This window comes from Pristiophorus japonicus, chromosome 9 (assembly GCF_044704955.1).
Source record: "Pristiophorus japonicus isolate sPriJap1 chromosome 9, sPriJap1.hap1, whole genome shotgun sequence".
In the NCBI taxonomy this organism is placed as follows: domain Eukaryota; kingdom Metazoa; phylum Chordata; class Chondrichthyes; family Pristiophoridae; genus Pristiophorus; species Pristiophorus japonicus.
In genome coordinates this window covers 114,782,088-114,803,515 of record NC_091985.1, presented here as the reverse complement: position 1 = coordinate 114,803,515, position 21,428 = coordinate 114,782,088, and the positions used below count along the sequence as shown (strand labels likewise).

The 21,428-nt window shown below is 44.7% G+C and overlaps 1 protein-coding gene across 1 annotated transcript in view; it reads left to right on the top strand.

Annotated features, from left to right (window-relative positions):
• The window catches only part of tmem181 (transmembrane protein 181), a 174,387-nt gene that overhangs the window by 28,204 nt on the left and 124,755 nt on the right, over window positions 1-21,428 (top strand). The gene's annotated exons all lie outside the window — the stretch shown is intronic.

The following is a 21,428-nucleotide window of genomic DNA, read 5'->3' as shown; positions in this document are numbered from 1 at the left end:
CAGATTTACCAACAGCATTTCGGAACCAGAGGCAGACTACAATGTGGAACTCGCACCACACCTGGTGGACAGACAGAGGGAACAACCTGAGGAAAGGGCAATCCCAACAGACAGCCCAGGCCAGTCAACAACAATCGCACCAATCGAAACAGACAGCCCAGGCGAGATACCAGCAACCACACCCAAAGAAAAACAGACACCAAGGCAAACAACTGAACCACAACTCAGACGCTCCACACGAGAGCGTAGACCACCTGAGAGACTGAACTTATAAAGACAATAAGACCTTGGGGGAGGGTGATGTCATGTATCTTACATTATTATAAATAACTGTATCCCAACATGCTATACATGACTGTAATAAGATATGACCTGTAACCACCAGCATACCTTACCACCAGGGGTGCACTTGCAATAGACAGGTATATAAGCACAGTGCGGCATTCGAGAGCTGTGAAATAAAAGGTGCAGGTCCAGAGTGACCTTGACTTCACTACATGCCTCGTGTGAATCTGTACTGAGGGGACAGGACTTTACAATAAACATTTGAAATTGTTTGCCAATATTGTTGTCCATTTTATTTTCCCAAGTTCTATTCTCAGCCCCTCAAAATCAGTTTTCTCTAATCTATTACCCTCGTCGTCTTCATACTTATGTCCTTTTCGATTATTATCTTAAAGCGTATTATATTATGGTCACTATTGCCTGGATGTTCCCCTACTTTTACTTCTCTTATCTGCTCTTTCATTCCCCATTACTCGACCCAATAACGAATCATTCCTTGCTAGGCTTTTTACATATTGGTTTAGAAAGGAGTCCAGTACACATTGTAGGAACTCCAGTCCCTTATCCCTTTTACCTACCTCTTCTGTTCAATTAATATTGGGATAGTTGAAATCCCCTATGATGATTATTCTATGCTTTTTACTCATCTCCTAATTTGTTTTCATATTTCTTCCTCCACCTCCCTTCCACTATTAGGTGGCCTGTAATCTACCCCTATTCGTATGATTGATCCTTTATTGAGCTGGAATTAAGGTTGACGGCTTTTTGAGGCGTGATTGTCGGGCGGTAGATAAATTGAGCGCCGGAAAATGGTTTGCGTTGGCAGCCAGAAAATTCAGCAGCTGCGCCCTGACAATGGAGCGGAGCGCTAAGGAAAGTGTTCCACACTTATCTTAGGACACGAGACCGAGTGAGCAACTGAATAGCTCAAGCTAAAGAGCCAGCTTCGTAGCTCTAAGAGAGGCCTCCCTGCAACAAAAAAAAATTAGAACAAAAAGCACAAAAAAATTACCTATATGTTAATCACTCCAAATGAAGTTAAATCGCAAAAAGAAAAAAAAAACAATCACACTAACGTCATGCAGTTATTCCTTCCCTTACTGCTGCCGGGATAGCTCTGCACGCCAGCTTTCTCTGGCGGTGTCACTATGGGGTGCTACTGCTTTAACGCAAAACAAATTTTGAAAGCAGGTCGATACCATGGGCGTTGTACACCGGCGTGGCGCTCCCGGCCGGTACTCCTCTGCGCCACCGGTACCAGCACACTGAAATTGCCGAGTGGCGTGAATGACGGTGCTAACGGCGGCCAACCCTTTCTCGCCCCTGTTCCGACCATCACGAGGGGCAGTATCCCAGCGATTTTCTAGTCCATAATCTTTTTATCTCTGTCCACAGGGATTCTATTTCTGTCTTGCTGATAGCTGTGTTGCTTTTTTCTACTTATTTTATCATTATTTTATCCCTAATAAGTACAGCTACTCCACCTCCCCTTTTCCCCTCTCTATCTTCTCTAAATATGTTATAACCTGCAATGTTTAATTCCAAGTCCTGATTTTTCTGTAGCCATGTCCCAGTAATCCCTTCTATGTCTGATTCCTCACAGCGCATGATTGCCGCCAGCTCCCCTGTTTTATTACGAACACTGTGTGCATTGCTGTACAGACAATTTAACTCATTTTTAATATCAGTTCCTTTCATATTACATTGAACAATCTTTTTACACTCCTGTTCTATGACTCGATTCCCTGGTCATCAATGTCTGCCCTTTACATTTTCCTATGCTCTCCTTTCCTGTTTCATTTATATTTAGACTGATTTCATTTCTTGTAGATCCCTCCCCCCCATCTTACTAATTTAAAGCCTTTCTAACCCCCTTATTTACCCTTTCCGCGAGGACATGGATCCCAGGTGGAGCACGTCCCATCGGTACAGCTTCTACCTATCCCAGTATTGGTGCCAGTGTCCCACGAAAAGGAACCCCTCTTTCCTTCATCAGTCCTTTAGGAACGTGTTAATTCTCCTGATCTGCTTCTATGCCAATTTGCACGTGGCTCGGGCAATAATCCAGAGATTATTACCCTCGAGGTCCTGCTTTTTAATTTAGAGCCTAACTCCTGATACTCCTTCAGCAGGATCTCTTCCCTGTTCCTACCTATGTCGTTTGTTCTGACATAGACCACAACAACTGGATTTACCCCTCCTTTTCCAAATTCCTCTTTCGCCATCTTGCGATATCACTTACCCTGGGTAACACACCCTTCAGGATTCTTGTTCTTGGATGCAGAGGACACTACCTAGCCCCCGAAATATGGAATCCCCTATCACTACCACATTTCTATTTTGCTCTCTTTCCCCTGTCCCCCGTCCCCTTTGGACAGCCTTCTGAGCCATGGTGCATTGGTCTGCATTGTAGTTGTTTTCCCTGCAGTCTTTCTCCTTGTCCTCACAGGTAGCAAGTAGATCATACCTGTTAGACAGGACCCGTGTTTGCGGGACTTCCTTCTCAACCTCTGCTAAGTCCCTGCTACCCGTCTCCCTAGCAGTCACACTCTCCCCTTCCTGAACTTGTGCTTTCTTCTGGGATGTGACTGTATTCTCGATAAGTTGCAGGTAACATTTGTGTCACACAAGTGCCAGGCAATGACTATCTCCAGCAAGAGAGATTCTTAAAAAAAAAAGAAAGACTTGCATTTATATAGCACCTTTCACGTCCACCGGACGTCTCAAAGCGCTTTTCAGCCAATTAAGTACTTTTGAAGTGTGTTCACTGTTGTAATGTGGGAACCACGGGAGCTAATTTGCACACAGCAAGCTCCCACAAACAGCAATGTGATAATGACCAAATAATCTGTTTTTGTTATGTTGATTGAGGAATAAATATTGGCCAGGACACCAGAAATAACTCCCCTACTCTTCTTTGAAATAGTGCCATGGGATCTTTTACGTCCACCTGAGGGAGCAGGCGATGCCTCGGTTTAACGTCTCATCCGAAAGATTGCACCTGCTACAGTATAGCACTCTCTCAACACTGCACTGGAGTGTCAGCCTAGATTTATGTGCTTAAGTCCCTGGAGTGGGACTTGAACCCACAACCTTTTGACTCAAACGCGAGTGTGCTACCCACTGAGCCACAGCTGACCGCCTCTCCTGGACATTCAACGGCATTAACATCATTGAATCCCCCACCATCAACATCCTGGGGGGGTCACCATTGACCAGAAACTTAATTGCATCAGCCACATAAATACAGTGGCTACAAGAGCAAGTCAGAGGCTGGGTATTCTGCAGCAAGTGGCCGCCTTTCCACCATCTACAAAGTACAAGTCAGGAGTGTGATGGAATACTCTCCAGTTGCCTGGATGAGTGCAGCTCCAACAACACTCAAGAAGCTTGACACTATCCAGGACGAAGCAGCCCGCTTGATTGGCACCCCATCCGCCACCTTAAACATTCACTCCCTCCACCACTGGCGCATCATGACTGTAGTGTGTACCACCTACAAGATACACTGCCAAGGCTTCATCGGCAGCACCTCTCAAACCCACGACCTCTACCACCTAGAAGGACAAGGGCAGCAGGCGCGTGGGAACACCATCACCTCCAAGTTCTCCTCAAAATCATACACCAATCAGACTTGAAAATATATCGCCGTTCCTTCATTGTCGCTGGGTCAAAACCTTGGAACTTCCTACCTAACAGCTCTGTGGGAGTTCCTTCACTACAAGGACTGCAGTGGTTCAAGAAGGCGGCTCACCACCACCTTCTCGAGGGCAATTAGGGATGGGCAATAAATGCTGGCTTTGCTAGCGACGCCCACATCCCATGAACGAATGAAAAAATGAACAGTATAAGTACCTTTTTAACAATATTCTAATTGTTAATGCAATGCCAATCAAACTCTCTGGCCCAGAATGGGAACGATTTAAAGTGTTCAATCTCATTCCTGGTTGAAGTCAATTGTTCTTAGAGATTTAAACCATGTCAAATTAAAAATTAGGAAAAAAATTCTTACTTTTCCTTTCTGTTTATTTTTAACTGTCTCTTAATCCAATCTTTCTTTCCCTCTCTTTATTTCTCTTGCTGCGCCTGATTTGATTCTAATTCAACCACTCTAATTCACCCTTCTCCATCATTCCTCTGTTTCTTCCTCAATCATTCAGTCCCATTGGTTAAGGAGATACACTGTTGGTCCCGTCATTCAGCAAGGTCCCAGAGGCCCTGCCGCTCTTGACACATCGTATCAGCTTGCACTTCCAACAAATTACAGCACAACATTTTGAGCTGAAGGGTGCAGGAAAAGATCTATCTAACGGAATATGCAACAAGATGCCTCGCTCCAGCGAGAACAAGTCATGGCAGGCCCACCAAAGAAAAAAATGCTATCAGTTGAGCCAAGCTGGCAGATCGCTTTAAAGGCCAGGCCAGTGAGGTTGTGTCTCGATGACGGAGACATTGTCTATTATTAAAATGCGTGCTGCTTGGGGGGGCCTTTGAGACCAAGACATTGATGCTAAAATGTCACACCTCCAAGCCCACCCACTCTCAAAAAGAAAAGTTGCAGGTTACCTCCCTCCATTGTCCTCCATCTGTAGGTAGAACCTCCCCTCACCCTCCATCTGTAGGTATAACCTCCCTTCGTCCACCATCTGTTCCCCTTCCAATACTGGCCTCCAGGAAGTGTGCTCGAGTGGGTTGGTGATTCTCACTGCAATTTATTCATGGAGGGGGCTGGAAGAAGAGGACCACGTGGCCTCCATCATTACTGCCCATAGCAGCACAGGCTGAGATCAGGAACTCGGCATGACTATCTCCAGCAAGAGAGTCTTAACTATCTTCCTTTGACATTCAACCTCTCAGATCAGGAACTCGGCATGTGGAGGATTATGGGCATAACCAGAATAATTTCTATGTAATGTGTTTTCATAAAGGATTGTTTTTTTTAGAAATTATCACTGCGGGGCCTATAACTGGTATCGATCTATAAATAATTCTCCGGACCTGACAGCCGACCACTGTAAGCTTTGTCATTTCACCTTCTGGAGGGCACGAGATTTCTGTGCTATACAAATAGACCATTTGTTTAATTCTTGATTGAGCAATACATGTTCTGCAAACAATCATCTGGTAAATACTCCTTTTGTATCTTGTTGCTTAATGAATGAAGTACAAGGAATCAGCTGAGATGGGTTACAAATATTAACGGAGCACCAGCTGTCATGGTAGCTGTAAGATTCAATTAATAAAAGCTCAGTACTGGGTGAAAAATCTTCAAATACTTGACAGAGGGTTAATTCAAGACATGTTTCACTTATCTAGGTACATTACAAATGCAAGAAAATATTTAAATATGTTTGCTTTTTGGAAATAATATAATTTTTAGGAGCTAGGGAATGACATTACAGTTCTAAAGCAGTAAGAAAAAACTTGCATTGATGTAGCATCTTTCACAACCTCAGGACATCCCAAAGCCTTTCACAGCCTATGAAGTACTTTTTGAATGTAGTCACTGTTATAACATAGGGAAACCCTGCAGTCAATGTGTACACCGCAAAGTCCCAGCAATGTGATATTGACCAGATAATCTGTATTAGGTTTTGATTGAGGGAAACGTATTGGCCAGAACACCGGGGAGAACTCCCCTGCTTTTCTAGTGCCATGGGATCTTTTACCTGAGAGAGCAGACAGGATCTCGGTTGAACATCTTATCCAAAAGGTAGAACTTCCAACAGTGCAACACTGTGATGTGATATTCCCTTTTAATATTCATAGATCCCATTCGCAGGTCCAGATATCCAATCACAGATCCTCTATACAGGTCCGGATACAGACACAGAATTCATGGACTCAGAAGTGTGTTACCAGGAGAAGAAGAGGTGCTATCAAAAAGCTGTTTTTATTGTTTGATCAGTGTTTTCATTTGAGATTGACTCCCCAACAGTGAGGTCGGAAATAGGTTCTGGTCAGTCTCCTAAAGTCAGGAATGTATAATATTTGACTATTGGCTGTCATAGGTTCTAATACAGATGTAAAACTGTGATAATTGCCATTTGCCATACTTAGACAACATGCACAGTTTGAAAGGAACTGTACATCTTCACTGGCCTTGAATCACTAATATTGTGATTACCATGTAGAGGATAATATTAGGGTAGACCCAATAAAGCTCACCAATTACACACAGGTTGAGCTCAGCAGACTGTATCTACAACCTGTTCCAGCAGGTTCACTATTGCATTTGTCACAGTTGGCCTGCTTCGTTAGAGATGCACTAAGCCAAATACTAAATTTTTTTACATTCAAATACCTTCTTGATGATGGAGGGTGTACAATGTTTGCATTCAGAGGGACTTGGGTATCCTTGTACATGAATCAAAGTTAAAACGCAGGTACAGCAAGCAATTAAGAAAGCAAATGGTATGTTAGCTTTTATTACAAAGGGATTAGAGTATCAGTGTAAAGAAATCTTACTACAATTATACAGGGCATTGGTGAGGCCACACGTGGAGTACTGTGTACAGTTCAGGTCGCCTTACCTAAGGAAAGACATACTTGCCTTGGAGGGAGTGCAACAAAGGTTCACTAGACTGGTTCCTAGGATGAGGGGATTGCCCCATGAGAAGAGATTGAGTAAACCAGGCCTATATTCTCTAGCGTTTAGAAGAATGAGAGATGATCTAATTGAAACATATAAAATTCTTAATGGGCTTGACGGGGTTAATGCTGAGAAAATGTTTTGCTAGGCTGGGGAATCTAGAACACGGGGTTACAGTCTCAGAATCGAAATGAGGAGAAACATCTTCACTGAAAGGGTTGTGAATTTTTGGAATTCTCTACCCCAGAGAGCTGTGGATGCTCAGTCGTTGCGTATGTTCAAGACAGCGATCGATAGATTTTTGGGAATTAAGGCATATGGGGATCGTGCGGGAAGATGAAGTTGAGGTAGAAGATCAGCCATGATCTTGTTCTGAGTAAGCTCAGCTTGAAGGGCCAAATGACCTATTCCAGCTCCTATTTCTTATGTTCTTATACTCTCCCTTTTTAATTAGTATTTTTAATAATTTTTTCCCCCCAAATGAGATATGCACGTCAATTTACTTCGTCCTTTGAAAGGAAGAATTTGACTTGCTAGTGAGAGATCACAACATTCATTGCACACAAGGAAAATAGGATCTGTTGGTATTTGAAAAACAATTTGTGATGTCTTGTTTGGTTATGAAAGGATGTGATAACTGGCACTAATAGACAATTCAGGCTTACTTTATATCCTTAATTGTATGTTATGATGAATAATATTCAAAACATAAATTATTAACCATATTAATAAGTTTTAATGACAATACATAAACAATGCACAGGCTTACTCTATTTTAATTTTATGTCAATCACATTTTGATCTTTGTTCTTCGGAATGTGGTGTCCTCAATTCGCATCACGAAGCATTCATTCAGTGTAGTGATTTTCGATTCTCCGTGTGGGGGACTCTGCAGAAAACGAACAAAATTGCCAAGATCTCCTGCAAACATTAACACACTTCCAGGGAGCCCCTTGGTAATGTTCACACATTTCCCAAGACCCCCTACAAACAGTAACACATTCCCAGGGACTTCCTGCAAACATTAACACAGGCCCGGGCACCCGCTATTGACATTAACACACTCCCGGGGAACCCCTGCAAACATTTACCCTCTCCCCGGGACCACCTGCAAACATTAACACACTCCCAGGACTTCCTGAAAACATAAACACATTCCAGGGAACACCATGCAAACATTAATACACTCTTCCCAGAGACCGCTGCAAACATTAATAGACTTGGAGGTCCCCTGCAATCATTAACACATTCCCAGGGAGCCTTTGGAAACATTTTTTTAATTCATCAATGGGATGTTGGCGTCACTGGTAAGGCCAGCATTTATTACCCATCCCTAATTGCCCTTCAGAAGGTGATGGTGAGTCGCCATCTTGAACCACTGCAGTCCGTGTGGTGAAGCTACTGCCACAGTGTTGTTAAGGAAGGAGTTCCAGGATTTTGACCCAGTGACAATGAAGGAATGCGACATATTTCCAAGTCAGGATGGTGTGTAACTTGGAAGGGGACTTGGAGGTGATGGTGTTCCCATGCGTTTGCTGCCCTTGTCCTTCTAGTTGGTAGAGTTTGCAGGTTTGAGAGATGCTGCCAAAGAAGTCTTGGCGAGTTGCTCCAGTGCATCTTGTAGATGGTACTGCAGCCATTAACACATTCCCAGGGACCCCGTGAAAACATTAAGGGCTGAATTTTAATTTGCAGACCCACTGGAAGAGAGGGGTCCCAATAGTGCATGTTTGTCTCCCTGGATCTAAGTACCATAAAAATTTTATTACCGATATTTCTTCTACTTTTCTCCCACTGCACTGAACGACTTCTCATCCTTTGTGATTTCAACCTCCATCTCAATTCATCATGCTCTCTTTCCTCTGAGTTCACTAGCCTTCTGTCGTCCCTTAATTTATTCCTCCATGTAAACTCCCCAACCTGTATTCACAGCCAGCCCCTTGACTTTGCCATCTCTCGTGGCCTCGCTACTTCCATTGTTTCAATCGCAGATAAGGGCATCTCTGACCACTTCCTCGTATCACTCTCCACCCGCATCCCCCTTCCACCTCCCACCCCCAATTCTACCTTCTGTGTCCGCCCCTGTAAAAACTCTCTCCCGATTCTCTTACAACTGCATTTATCAACTTCCAATTGTACAGCCTTTGGCCCTCCATTCACCATGACATCTCTGCAGCTCAATCGCAACCACACCACCACCTCTGATGCCCTAATCCTTGTTAAAACAAATACTCTCTCTCACCCTGGCCATTCCCCCTGGTACAGCCCTGATCTTTGCTCCCTTAAGTCCAAGGGATGTAGACTTGAACGGATATGGCTTACAACTCGTTTAACCATTCACTGCCAGATCTGGCTGGACTACATGAAGCACTATCGGGTTCTCGTCTGCCAAAAATCGCTCACTATTCCAGAATCATTCTGGAATGTAAAGATAAACCCCGGCTTCTATTCTCTACTGCTAACCATCTTTTTTAACCCCTCTCCCCAGTCTCCACCCTCAGCTCTGACAATAAGTGTGAGGAGCTCATGGACTTCTTTGTCTCTAAGATTGAGACCATCCGTTTGGCCACCTCAGCCTCTTCCCTTCCTTCCCTAGCCCACTGGGCCAAATTTCCTCTAAGGAAGCCTTCTGCCCTAGCCCTGACCTCACATCTTTCTCAGTTTCGTTCCGATCTCCCCTCATGACCTTTCCGAGCTCATTGTGTCCATGAGACCCACTTCCTGCTCCCTTGACCTTATTCTCACCAAACTGCTGACTACCCAACTTCCTTTTCTGGCTCCCATGTTAGCTGACATTGTTAACGGTTCGCTCTCCTCAGGTACTGTCACCTCTCCGGCACATCCCTATTATCAAGTTTAGATGGAGTGTGGGGCACCAAGCTCTCAATATTGTGAAAATCTGAGGCGGTCATGAGACATCGCCACTTTCCAAAATCAAATATATCATTAAAAGCACCAATCATAGGCTGTCCCTCGAACGAGGGTAACTTGCTTCCACAAGAGTTCACAGATGTATCAATGAAGGACCCGATGTTCCAGTCCTGAACTCCAATTGAGGGGTGGAAGATGCTTGTGTGTAGATTTTTTTAACGTGCGGCGACCGTTGCACATCAGCCACCACACGGGCTCGACAGAGCTAGGTCTTTATCCAGTGGCAAGGGTTGACCCAGGATGACTGGAGACCTGCTCTGCTGCACGGACCTAGTGCGCACACATATCGCAGTGTGGTCAGGCCTGGGCTGCCACTGGTCCCTCGGCTCTGCTGGGCCCCGTATCCTCATTCATCGCAACTTCGCCCACGATGTTTCAGGGCCCGGCGCACCAGCTCTATTTATAGCCCAAGCTGCATTGCTGTCTGTCCTATGATCAGCTGGAAGGGACTTCCTTTTCTGGCTCCCATGTTAGCTGACATTATTAACGGTGTTCTCTCCTTGGGTACTGTCCTCCTCTCCCTCAAATCTGCCGTCATCACCCCTCTCCTCAAAAAACAAACTCTCGACCCCTCCATTGTTGCAAACTACGTTGTTGTCCCATCGCCAACTTCCTTTCTTCTCCAAAGTCCTTGAATGTGTTGTCGCCTCCCAAATCCATGGCCGTCTTTCTCGCAATTCCATGTTTGAATCTTTCCAATTGGTTTCCGCGCTAGCCACAGTACCGAACCGGCTCTCATCAAAGTGACATCCTTTGTGACTGACAAAGGCAAACTATCCCTCCTCATCCTTGACTATTCTGCAGCCTTTGACATGGTTGACCACTCTGTCCTTCTCCAACGCCTCTCCACCGTCATCCAGCTTGGTGGGACTGCACTTGCCTAGTTTCATTCTTATCTATCTAATCGTAGCCAGAGAATCACTTGCAACGTCTTCTCTTCCCACCTCCGCATCATTACCTCTAGTGTCACCCAAGGATCTATCCTTGGCCCCCTCCTATTTCACAGAACCATAGAAATTTACAGCATGGAAGGAGGCCATTTCGGCCCATCGTGTCCGCGCGGGCCAACAAACAGCTATCCAGCCTAATCCCACTTGCCAGCTCTTGGTCCGTAACCCTGTTGGCTACTGCACTTCAAGTGCACATCCAAGTACTTTTTAAATGTGGTGAGGGTTTCTGCTTTTACCACCCTTTCAGGCAATGAGCTCCATAAACTCACCACACTCTGGGTGAAGAAATTTCCCCTCAAATCCCTTCTAAATCTCCTACCAATTACTTTAAATCTATGCCCCCTGGGGTTGTTGACCCCTCTGCTAAGGGAAATAGGTCTGCCCTATCCATTTAATTTTATACACCTCAGCCTCCTCTGTTCCAAAGAAAAAAAACCCAGCCTAGCCTCATAGCTAAAATTCTCCAGTCCACGCAACATCCTCGTAAATCTCCTCTGTACCCTCTCCAGTGCAATCACATTTTTCCTGTAATGTGGTGACCAGAACTGCACGCAGTACTCTAGCTGTAGCCTAACTAGTGTTTTATACAGTTCAAGCATAACCTCCCTGCTCTTGAATTCTGTGCCTCGGCTAATAAAGACAAGTATTCTGTATGTCGCCTTAACCACCTTATCTACCTGTTCTGCCAACTTCAGGGATCTGTGGACATGCACTCCAAGGTCCTTTTGTTCCTCTACACTTCTCAGTGTTCTACCATTTAACGTGTATGTCCTTGCCTTTTTAGAACTCCTCAAACGCATTACCTCACACTTCTCCAGATTGAATTCTGTTTTCCACAGTTCTGCCCACCTGACCAGTTCATTGATATCTTCCTGCAGTCTACAGCTTTCTTCTTCATTATCAACCACACAGCCGATTTTAGTATCATCTGCAAACTTCTTAATCATATCCCCTACATTCAAGTCTAAAACATTGATATATACCAAAAAAGTAAGGGATCTAGTACTGAACCCTGCGGCATCCCACTGGAAACAGCCTTCCATTCACAAAAACACCCATCAACCATTACCCTCTGCTTCCTGCCTCTGAGCCAATTTTGGATCCAACTTGCCATTTTGCCCTGGATCCCATGGGCTTTTACTTTTGTGACCAGTCTGCCATGCAGGACCTTATCAAAAGCCTTGCCAAAATCCACATCATATCATAGGCAGTTCCTCGGAATCAAGGAAGACTTGCTTCCACTCTAAAAATGAGTTCTTAGGTGGCTGAACAGTCCAATACGAGAGCCACAATCCCTGGGACAGATAGTCGTTGTGGGAAAGGGTGGGTGAGACTGGTTTGCTATTTACACTACATCAAATGCACTACCCTCATTGACCCTCCCTGTTACCTCCTCAAAAAATTCAGTCATGTTAACCAGAAATGATCCTCCCTTAACAAATCCATGCTGACTGTCCTTGATTAATCGTGTTTTTGTAATGAAGATTTATCCTGTCCCTCACAATTTTGTCCAATAATTTTCCCATCACTGAGGTTAGACTGACTGGCCTGTAATTACTCGGTTTATCCCTTTCTCCCTTTTTAAACAACATTTCTCATCTACATGTTGCCCCTTGATGGCATCATCCGGAAACAGAGCGTCAGTTTCTACATGTACGCTAATGACACCCAGCTCTACCTCAGTGCCACTTCTCTCGATCCCTCCACTGTCTTTAAATTGTCAGACTGCTTGTCTGACATCCAGTTCTGGTTGAGCAGAAATTTTCTCCAATTGAATATTGGAGAGACTGAAGCCATTGTTTTCAGCCCGCCACAAACTCCGTTCCCTAGTCACTGACTCCATCCCTCTTGCAAACTTCTGTCTGAGGCTGAACCAGACTGTTCGCAACCTTGGTGTAATATTTGACCCAGAAATTAGCTTTCAATCACATATCCGCAGCATAACTAAGAACGCCTATTTCCACGTCCATAACATCATCCGTCTTCGTCCTTGCTTCCGTTCATCCACTGCCGAAACCCTCATCCATGCCTTTGTTATCGCTAGGCTTGACTATTCTAACGTACGACTGGCTGGCCTCCCACATGCTTTCCGAATCGCTGTCCGTTAACCTCGTGCTCCTGATGACGTGTAACTCTCACATCTCCTCGTCCTGTTGTTGTTCTTCCATGCTATGTAGTCAGTTGGAATTTCTACTCATAGCTTTGAATGCTGGACTCATAGCTTTTAAAGCTGGTTTACCCTTCAGTCGGCATGCCTTCGCAAGCTGCCCAGTCTTTCTGCAGAAGAAACACTCTGCCTTCACGTATGGACAACTTTGAGCAATGTGTTGTCCCAGGCACCTATAGTACGACTTCGACGCTCTGTTAGAATTTCTAGTTTCTGAGACTTTTGGCCATGCCCGTCTTTTACTTTGAACCTGCAGGTGATTTACCTCAGTTGACTGACGACCATAATTATTATTTAATTCTCGGGAATATTGTTCGGCCATGCTCATCGACCTCGCTGTCTGACAAGCAATCTCAAAAGTCAAGTCATCCGTCATCAATAACTTCCTTCTGATCGCATCATTTTTCACCCCACAAACAAAACGATCCCGCAATGCTCGGTTTTGAAAGTTTCCAACATTACAGTGCATCGCTAACTTTTTTAATGCTACGATGTAATCACTGATACTTTCATCAGCCTTTTGACTCTGAATCCCGAAACGATAGCTTTCAGCAATTTCTAACGGTTTGGGGTTATAGTGCTGCTCCAGCTTCATTAAAAACTCTTTAAGCGTTGTGTCCTTTGGCTCGTCAGGCACAAGCAGATTTACAAGGGTTTCGTATAATGCTGGACCTGCCACCGATAAGAAGATCGCTCTCTTATGTTCCAATACACAGCCTGGCTCTGGACTGCATTGTCTGGAACTTCGATTATGTTATTTGCAGTGAAATACAATTCTAACCGATCCACATATGCTTTAAAAAGTTCCCTGTCGTGTCGAAATTCTCCCAAATGTCCCAATACACCTGCATTTTAATCTCTAGCTGTTCACACCGTGTGCTGTATTTTACCTCGGATTTTGTAGCTTTTTTCTAAAGACAGAAACTTTCAAAGTCTCTCTGTCGGCTGGCTGAATCCTTCACCAACAAAATTTTAGCTTTAAATCATCCGAAAAATCCCATCTCAGTCGCCAAATGTGATATATTCACAGAGCACAAGCACACACAGCTTCCTAACATGGCAGGCAGCTCTCTCGGAAGTCTCCGGAAATCTGCCTGGTTCTGTTTATTATTAACCCTGCACTTGCAGTACACAATACGTCCACATCCACAGTGTGGAGCTACAAACATTACAAGCTTACAGACATTACACTCCGCAACGCCAGCATGGTGCTACTTGACTTACGTTTGCATCCCTCGGTGGACTCTGAGTTAAAGGACTCGGGGGGCCTGTACGCTCTGCCTTGTGCAGATTCACATTTAACGGTTCTGCCTGTGAAAGGCGCCATTCTATTTACAGTACTTGCCAGGTTTCAGTCCTGAGAGTCCAGTCATTTTCCAACATTCCATAGACTCTGGATCAGTTCCTTTCGAGTGGAGGGTAGCCAATGTAACCCCACTTTTTAAAAAAGGAGGGAGAGAGAAAACAGGGAATTATAGACCGGTCAGCCTGACATCAGTAGTGGGTAAAATGATGGAATCAATTATTAAGGATGTCATAGCAGCGCATTTGGAAAGAGGTGACATGATAGGTCCAAGTCAGCATGGATTTGTGAAAGAGAAATCATGCTTGACAAATCTTCTGGAATTTTTTGAGGATGTTTCCAGTAGAGTGGACAAGGGAGAACCAGTTGATGTGGTATATTTGGACTTTCAGAAGGCTTTCGACAAGGTCCCACACAGGAGATTAATGTGCAAAGTTAAAGCACATGGGATTGGGGGTAGTGTGCTGACGTGGATTGAGAACTGGTTGGCAGACAGGAAGCAAAGAATAGGAGTAAATGGGTACTTTTCAGAATGGCAGGCAGTGACTAGTGGGGTACCGCAAGGTTCTGTGCTGGGGCCCCAGCTGTTTACATTGTACATTAATGATTTGGACGAGGGGATTAAATGTAGTATCTCCAAATTTGCGGATAACACTAAGTTGGATGGCAGTGTGAGCTGCGAGGAGGATGCTATGAGGCTGCAGAGTGACTTGGATAGGTTAGGTGAGTGGGCAAATGCATGGCAGATGAAGTATAATGTGGATAAATGTGAGGTTATCCACTTTGGTTGTAAAAACAGAGAGACAGACTATTATCTGAATGGTGACAGATTAGGAAAAGGGGAGTTGCAACGAGACCTGGGTGTCATGGTACATCAGTCATTGAAGGTTGGCATGCAGGTGCAGCGGGCGGTTAGGGGGGCAAATGGCATGTTGGCCTTCGTAGCGAGGGGATTTGAGTACGGGGGCGGGGAGGTGTTGCTGCAGTTGTGCAGGGCCTTGGTGGGGCCGCGCCTGGAGTATTGTGTACAGTTTTGGTCTCCTAACTTGAGGAAGGACATTCTTGCTATTGAGGGAGTGCAGCGAAGGTTCACCAGACTGATTCCCGGGATGGTGGGACTGACATATCAAGAAAGACTGGATCAACTGGGCTTGTATTCACTGGAGTTCAGAAGAATGAGAGGGGACCTCATAGAAACGTTTAAAATTCTGATGGGTTCAGACAGGTTAGATGCAGGAAGAATGTTCCCAATGTTGGGGAAGTCTAGAACCAGGGGTCACAGTCTAAGGATAAGGGGTAAGCCATTTAGGTCTGAGATGAGGAGAAACTTCTTCAGCCAGAGAGTGGTGAACCTGTGGAATTCTCTACCACAGAAAGTTGTTGAGGCCAATTCACTAAATATATTCAAAAAGGAGTTAGATATAGTCCTTACTACTCGGGGGATCAAGGGGTATGGCGAGAAAGCAGGAATGGGGTACTGAGGTTGCATGTTCAGCCATGAACTCATTGAATGGCGGTGCAGGCTCGAAGGGCCGAATGGCCTACTCCTGCACCTATTTTCTATGTTTCTATATTTCTATGAGAGTGAGTCATCATCTGCTTGGAGCTGCAGCTTGAGGTCATGAATGCCTGGCTGATGCTGATGGCCTTCTGCAGAGTGAACAGCCTCCAATGCAAATATATCCTTCCTTAAGTACAGAGACCAGGGCTGTGCGCAGTGCTCCAGGTGTGGCCTCGCCAATACCCTGTGCAGTTGCGGCAGGACTTCCCTGCTTTTGTACTCTATCCCCCTTGCAGTGAGGGCCAGCATTCCATTTGCCTTCCTGATTACTTGCTGTACCTACATACTAACTTTTTGTGTTTCACTCTCAACTGTCTTGCCTTTGTACCTGAAGTATAACGTGGATAAATGTGAGGTTATCCACTTTGGTGGTAAAAACAGAGAGACAGACTATTATCTGAATGGTGACAGATTAGGAAAAGGGGAGGTGCAACGAGACCTGGGTGTCATGGTACATCAGTCATTGAAGGTTGGCATGCAGGTACAGCAGGCGGTTAAGAAAGCCAATGGCATGTTGGCCTTCATAGCGAGGGGATTTGAGTACAGGGGCAGGGAGGTGTTGCTACAGTTGTACAGGGCCTTGGTGAGGCCACACCTGGAGTATTGTGTACAGTTTTGGTCTCCTAACTTGAGGAAGGACATTCTTGCTATTGAGGGAGTGCAGCGAAGGTTCACCAGACTGATTCCCGGGTTGGCGGGACTGACCTATCAAGAAAGACTGGATCAACTGGGCTTGTATTCACTGGAGTTCAGAAGAATGAGAGGGGACCTCATAGAAACATTTAAAATTCTGATGGGTTCAGACAGGTTCGATGCAGGAAGAATGTTCCCAATATTGGGGAAGTCCAGAACCAGGGGTCACAGTCTAAGGATAAGGGGTAAGCCATTTAGGACTGAGATGAGGAGAAACTTCTTCACCCAGAGAGTGGTGAACCTGTGGAATTCGCTACCACAAAAAGTTGTTGAGGCCAATTCACTAAATATATTCAAAAAAGAGTTAGATGTAGTCCTTACTACTAGGGGGATCAAGGGGTGTGGCGAGAAAGCAGGAATGGGGTACTGAAGTTGCATGTTCAGCCATGAACTCATTGAATGGCGGTGCAGGCTAGAAGGGCCGAATGGCCTACTCCTGCACCTATTTTCTATGTTTCTATGTTTCTATTCTACCCTACGTAAACTAGAGGTGATCCAAAACTCGGCTGCCTGTGTCCTAACTCGCACCAAGTCCTACTCACCCATCACCCTGTGCTCACTGACCTACATTGGCTACCAGTTAAGCAACGCCTCGATTTCAAAGTTCTCATCCTTATTTTCAAATCCCTCCATGGCCTCGCCCCTCCCTATCTTTGTAATCTCCCTATATAGGATATACCCCAAAAACCAGAACTACAAAAAAATCCATCCAATCATAGCCACAGCAAGTTCTGTGTCCAGGCACAAACCTTGGGCCTCCTTTATCTACTTTTAGCCTTAGCACAAGCTTTTTCTGTTTTCACAGTTGATGATGCAACCCATGAACCTTAAAGACAACAAGAGTTCTAACTGTCTTCTCTTAAAGCACAGCTGTAATTTTAGAAAGCAGTTCCGTCCCATAAAGGGGAACTGCCTTCTGATATGAAAAAAATAAAAATCATGTAAAAATAGACAGTTTATGGCCCTTACAGCATAACTACCTTCTGAAAAATGATTAACATTAAAAAGAAGTCCCAAATGGGAGTCTTCAGCTCTTAAAGCTGAATTGCCTTCTGCACTTATAAAAATGCTAAAAATGCTACAGCACTAACACAAATGCCTCAGCAAGCAACAGAAGGGGCACCCAAGGTCTCGCATGCAGCACTTCAGCTTTGTGCAGGTGGTTACACTGCAAAAGAGGTCCTCTACCCACAGAGACCAGGAGTCCCTCTAGAAAGAAAGATGTGGGACCAGATCACCGAGGCCGTCACTGCTAGCAGTGTCGCCCCCACGACCTGGCTCCAGTGCTCAAAGAAATTATATGACCTCAGACCAATGTTCAAGGTCAGAGAATTCAAAAGCCATCTCCTACAAACAGCACCACTAGCCTCACACACTGCTAATTGCAACACCCCCCCCCCCCCCTCACTCCAATCACTCACTTACATACAATCTGTACCAAATAAAAAGGCATACTTCCCATTCCTAGCTTCACCTCGCCCTATTGGAGGAGACAGTGCTGGGCATTCCTAGCAGGGGCATGGCTGAGCCTTTGGCCAGCGGCTGGGCTGAAAGGATACAAGATGCTGGTATCCTCATATATTATCTTACTTCGATGCACCTTTTGTTTTCCCGATCTCCCCTCATCACAACTCCACCCTTGAGCCTTCCTCATTTCACACACCCACAAAATGCAGCCTATCCAGCCAGTGGTTGACCAAGAAGAGGGAGAGGAGAGTGAAGACGAAGAAGATGAAAAAACACCATCACTCAATTTCACACTTTCAGTCACCAGATCCTCAAGGTCGACCAGCAAGGCCATTTGCAGTGACCCCACTGAAAGTCAGCAGCCTTCTACCAGCCATGCTGCAGCCACTGGAGTAGCACTTCATGATATCAGTAGGATAGGCAAAGGCACACACAAGACAGCCACTAAGAGATTCCATAAGGTGATTAGTTGATTTTTTGATGTTATATTGGATGGATAGATGTATACGGTTGGATTGGAAAGTTTGGTTGTGGTGGCTTTTATTTCAGCATAGTGGCAGAGAGGACGCTGTGATGGTCAGTAACAGAGGGAGGTAAGGTATGGGACAAATGTTGAAAGGGGAATTGGGGTTTTGGTCACTGGTACCGCAAGCGGATGATTCCATCCCAGATATCCCGGCCAGAAAGGGGCTGTCTGGGTTGCACCTTTTCTTCTGTTTTTTCCTCTTCTGCCTCTTTCTCTTCCCTCTTTGAGCGGATGCTGGAAATTTGAAATAAAAGCAGAAAATGCAGGAAATACTCAGGTCAGGCAGCATCTCGACCTGAGACATGAACTTTGTTTCTCTCTCCGTGGATGCTACCTGATCTGCTGAGTATTTCAAGCACTTTCTGTCTTCTCACAGGCCTTTTGCCACCAAACATCCAGCAGCAGCCCCTGCATGCTTAGAAAACTTTTAATATGTATTGCACCAAATCACTACTCAATAAAATAAAAAAAACAGTTCAAAAAATACATGCAACCTTACCTTAAAGATGTGTGTCACATTAACAACAATTTGTATTTATATAGTGCCTTTAAAGTTAAGGAAGGCTATACTTGCATTGGAGGCTGTTCAGAGAAGGTTCACTCAGTTGGTTTTAGAGATGAGGGGGTTGACTTATGAAGGTAGGTTGGGCCTATACACGTTGGAGTTCAGAAAAATGAGAGGTGATCTTATTGAAACATATAATGAGGGGGCTAGACAAGGTGGATGCAGAGAGGATATTTCCACTCATAGGGGAAACTAAAACTAGTGGACATAGTCTCAGAATAAGAGGTCGCCCATTTAAAAGAGATAAGGAAGAATTTCTACTCTGAGGGTTGTAAATCTATGGAATTCTCTGCCCCAGTGAGCTGTGGAGGCTGGGACATTGAATATATTTAAGGGTTCTTATGAAACATCCCAAGTCGCTTCACAGGAATATTAGGAGATAAAAAATTTGACACCGAGCCGCATAAGTAGAAATTAGTGCAGGTCAAAGAGGTATGCTTTAAGGAGCATTTTGAAGAAGGAAAGAGAGATAGAGGCAAAAAGGTTTACATAAGAACATAAGAAATAGGAGCAGGAGTAGGCCACCTGGCCCCTCGAGCCTGCTTTGCCATTTAATAAGATCATGGCTGATCTGATCATGGACTCAGCTCCAGTTCCCTGCCCACTCCCCATAACCCTTTATTCCCTTATCACTCAAAGATCTGCCTATCTCCGTCTTAAATATATTCAATGACCCAGCCTCCACAGCTCTCTGGGACAGAGATTTCCATAGATTTACAACCCTTTGAGAGAAGAAATTCCTCCTCATCTCAGTTTAAAATAGGTGGCCCCTTATTCTAAGACTATGTCCCCGAGTTTTAGTTTCTCCTATGGAAATATCCTGTCTGCATCCATCTTATCTAGTTCCCTCATTATCTTTTATGTTTTGATAAGATCACCTCTCATTCTTCTGAACTCCAATGACTATGGGCCCAACCTACTCAACCTATCTTCATAAGTCAACCTCCTCATCTTCAGAATCAACCTAGTGAACCTTCTCTGAACAGCCTCCAATGCAAGTATATCCTTCCTTAAATACAGAGACCAAAACTGTTATGTCTTGAATAAAGAGTCAGACTAGATACTGCAAGCTCAAAGTAAGGTGTGACCGTAGTCCTTTATTACAGATCTCAGAGTGCCTCTCCAACTTGTGAGGTCTGCTTATATACAGGTGCTCCCAAGGCATTGTGGGATCCCTTGGGACTCCAGGGGATGAGCCCTCTGGTGGGTAGACATGGTATTTACAGGTTTACATACATCACAAAAACTGTACCCAGTACTCTAGGTGTGGCCTCACCAATACCTTCTACAGTTGTAGCAGGACATCTCTGCTTTTATACTCTATCACCCTTGCAATAAAGGTCAACATTCCATTTGGCTTCCTGATTACTTGCTGTACCTGCATACTAACTTTTTGTGTTTCATGCACAAGGCCCCCTAGGTCCCTCTGTATTGCAGCACTTTGCAATTTTTCTCCATTTAAATTGTAATCCGCTTTTCTATTTTTTTCTGCCAAAGTGGATAACCTCACATTTTCCCACATTATACTCCATCTGCCAAATTTTTGCCCACTTACTTAGCCTGTCGATATCCCTTTGCAAATTTCTTGTGTGCTCCTCACAATTTGCTTTCCCACTATCTTTGTATCATCAGCAAACTTGGCTACATTACACTCGGTCCCTTCATTCAAGTCATTAATATAGATTGTCAATAGTTGAGGCCCCTGCGGCACCCCACTAGTTACTGTTGGCGAACTGGAAAATGACCCATTTATCCCTACTCTCTGTTTTCTGTTGGTTAGCCAATCCTGTATCCATGCTAATATATTCCCAACCCTGTGAACTTTTATCATGTGACCTTTTATGTGGCACCTTATTGAATGCCTTCTGGAAATCCAAATGCACCACATCCACTGGTTTCCCCCTTATCCACCCTGCTCATTACATCCTCAAAGAACTCCAGCAAATTTGTCAAACTTGATTTCCTTTTCATAAAACCATGCTGACTCTAATTGAATTATGCAGTTCCAAATGTCCCGCTACTGCTCCCGAGGACCCCCTGCAAACATTAATACACTCCAGGGGACCCCAGAAAACATTAATGTACTCTTAAGGGACTATCTGCAAATATTAACACACTCTAGGGGGCCCCCTGCAAATATTAACACACTACAGACCACCTGCGAACATTAAACCACTCGAAGGGACCCCATTGTAACATTAACGAACTCCAGGCGACCATATTCAAACAGTAACACACTCCCTGGAGTTGCAAGTAAGGGTATTACAATTGGCTGAAACCTCCTTGAGTTAGGAAGGTAAAACAGGTCAGCATTCCTATTCCCAATTGCTATCTAGCAAACCTTTGCTGGAAGTGTATATGTCAATGCCTGTTGAGGGCAGGGTTTCG